Genomic DNA, 2,994 nt, shown 5'->3' with positions numbered 1-2,994 from the left:
TTCAAATACGTTTGTGTTTTCCTACCCAACAGGCAACACAGTCCTCTGCAGCGTTGCCAGATAAGACAATGATCATATTTGATCATTTTGCCCTTTTTATAAAAAAAAAAAAAGATGCAGAAGATCTTACTGCGTGAGTGACCCTATTGGTGGAGGTGCGCTCTGAGTGCTTCAAGTTTTTTTAATGTCTAAAACAAAATCACTGTTGTCTGAGAGTTTCTGTCTGCCCGTCCCCAAACCCAGATAAGAGATGAGTTTTGGAAATGTCATTAAGTTCCAACATTAATGTGTCCGTACAGTTTTATTTTACATTTAAGTTTTAAGACACATTTCCCAGTTCAGGTAGTCGGTGATGCTGTTTGCACTTAATGTGCAAAAATGTCACAGGATCGTGATTCCGAATGAAACCGTAGCAGCAGTTTCTACCATGTCAAATATTTTAATTACCAGATGCATCCAGAAGTGGTTTAAGTGGGGGGTTGATATTAATTTTTAATATCTATACAAAGTACATGTGGAAATATTTCTGATCCATGGTGATTCAAACGCTTCCTGTAGAACTCATTTTATTTATCAGAGTATTTATAACAAAAATGAACAGAGCTATAAACAAATGGACAAAACAATGTTAGCTAGGGGTATTTCACATATAAAAGCATATACAATTAAAATAGATTAATAAAAGTTGGTCTAATTGATATTATGGACTGTTCTGTGCAGTTCATTCTGCACTCCACACCACTAGAGGCACTGTTCTGCAGGAGGTGTCTTTTTCAACTATTTTCTTAGATTATTTAAAGATAAAAAAAAAAAAAAAACACACACATTATAGGCTATGATATTCACGGTTTATAATAATGCGCTATAAGAGATCATTTGGAGACTTTAAAATAAAAACCGTGTGTGTACGATAATTTTCCTCACAATAGGATACTTTTAAGGGACGGTACTTCTGCACTTCCCATCAGGCAGCATCATTCTGTAGTGGCCATGTTCCACCCACTCCAGCTCTCTCCTTCTCCTCGTCACCTCCACCTGCTCTTTCACCCGACTGTGTGTGTCTCTTAACAGAAACTTTAAAAATGTAACTTTACTTTCTTGTACAAATGGATAGAAAATAAAACACTCCTCAAATGTCTCCAGTGTTTTCAGCATAGTCAAAGAAACAAAATTACATAAACATTCGCTCATGAAATTCCCAACATATGCTAAATCAAAGTTTTAATATTTCAAACCCTTTTATTCCTTTTTAATCTACTGATGAGGGGCCTTGCTCAGGGGTCCAGGGTGGGGCAGATGAGGATGACATTTTGATGTCGGTACTGGGAGTTGAACCAGCAATCTTTGGATCACAGGCTCCCCTTCTTTAGCCTCAATGCCAGTAATCTAAACTACAATTTGTTACGTGTTGCTACATGTGTTCCGTGGACCTGGAGAAGGCTTAGGACCATGTTCCTTGAGGTTTTCTGTCAGGGATGCTGCGGGAGTATCGGGTGCCTGGGTTGTTTTAAGATGATCCCGTCCCTGTAGAGCCAAAGCAGGAGCTGTGTTCGCATTCTTGCTGCAAAGTGTGCTCATTCTCGGTGCAGGTTGGACTCCGCGAGGGCTGTCCCTGGTCTCCGATCAAGCTTGTAGTGTTCATGCACAGGATCTCAATGCACAGACGTGGAGATGAGGGTGTCTGGTCTCTGCTCTGTGTGGATGATGTGGTTCTGCTGGCGTCTTTGGGTCAAGACCTTCAGTGTGCAACGGAGTGGTTCGCCGCTGGGCTGAGAGTCCGTTCCTTTAAGTATGAGGTCATGTTTCTCAACCAGAAACAGTAGGATGGAGTGGGAGATGGACCAATGGATTGGGGTCTCATCCTCAGTAATGACAGCGTTGCTTCGATCAGTCATAGTGAATAAAGAGCTGAGTCAAAAGGCAAAGCTCTTGATTTAATGGTCTATCTATATTCAAACACTCACCTGTTGTCTTGAGGTTTGGACAATGAGTGAAAGTGTAAGATTTCACATACAAGCAGCCAAAACGGGCTTCCTTCGCAAATCGGCCAGACCCAGCCTAAGAGAGTGAGGAGCTCCTTCATCCAGAGGGAGCTCGGAGAAGAGCCGCTGTCCCTCCACATTGAAATGAGTCAGTTGAGGAGGTTTGGGCATGTGATTAAGATGCCTCCCTTTAGAGGATTTCCATGCCTGTCCCACTGATGTGAGGTCCCAAGGAAGACCCAGACATCACTGGAGGGATGGTGTATGCTGTCTGGCCTGGGAACACCTCTGGGAATGAGCAGGAAAGGGTTGCTGGGGAGAGGGATGTCTGGGTTTCTCTCCTCGACCAGACTATAGATAAGCGATAGAAGAAGGAAGGAAATTACAGTTTGTTCATGTAGATTGAGTATTTTGTTGAAAAATGATTAGAAATAGGTGTAACATTGATACAGTCTGAAGATGTTGGCATGTGACAGTGACCCCAGATTATAGCTGGAGAATACAGACTCTCATTCCTCACTTGTGCATTTACCCATAATTCTCTGTGCCTCTGCCATATCCAATGATGCCTTTGCCCTTGAAAACTAGGAGTTTTTCCAAATATGTGCCTTCAACTCTGGAATTAATTTAAAACCATATTCTGTGCAGTTTCCTGTCCTTGTGTTGTGTCTGTGTGTTTTTTTTTTTTTGATTATACCACCAGATGTATGAAGGCAAGGAAGGCACAGCTTCACTTCCAAAGCTGAGAACACAACTGACAGATTTAAACACAGGTGAGGGTTCACCTCGGCCGTCAATGGCAACTTCCTCTCCCTTCACTAGTTTCACCCTTTTGTCCATCTCCAGATTAACTTTTTGTCCTTTACTTTTAACATTTTAAAATTCTCTATATTTGTTTTGGTACCGCTTATTTTGCCTGCCAAGATAACATACAGGTAAAATTGAACTTAAAAATGCTTACTAAACAAATGGTTGCGCCTATACTCAGTGATTTACTAAGATCCTGGGAGCT

This window comes from Nematolebias whitei, chromosome 20 (genome assembly GCF_014905685.2).
Source record: "Nematolebias whitei isolate Nwh7 chromosome 20, NemWhi1, whole genome shotgun sequence".
NCBI lineage: Eukaryota > Metazoa > Chordata > Actinopteri > Cyprinodontiformes > Rivulidae > Nematolebias > Nematolebias whitei.
The sequence above is the reverse complement of the archived record's forward strand: the minus strand, read 5'-3'. Positions refer to the sequence as shown.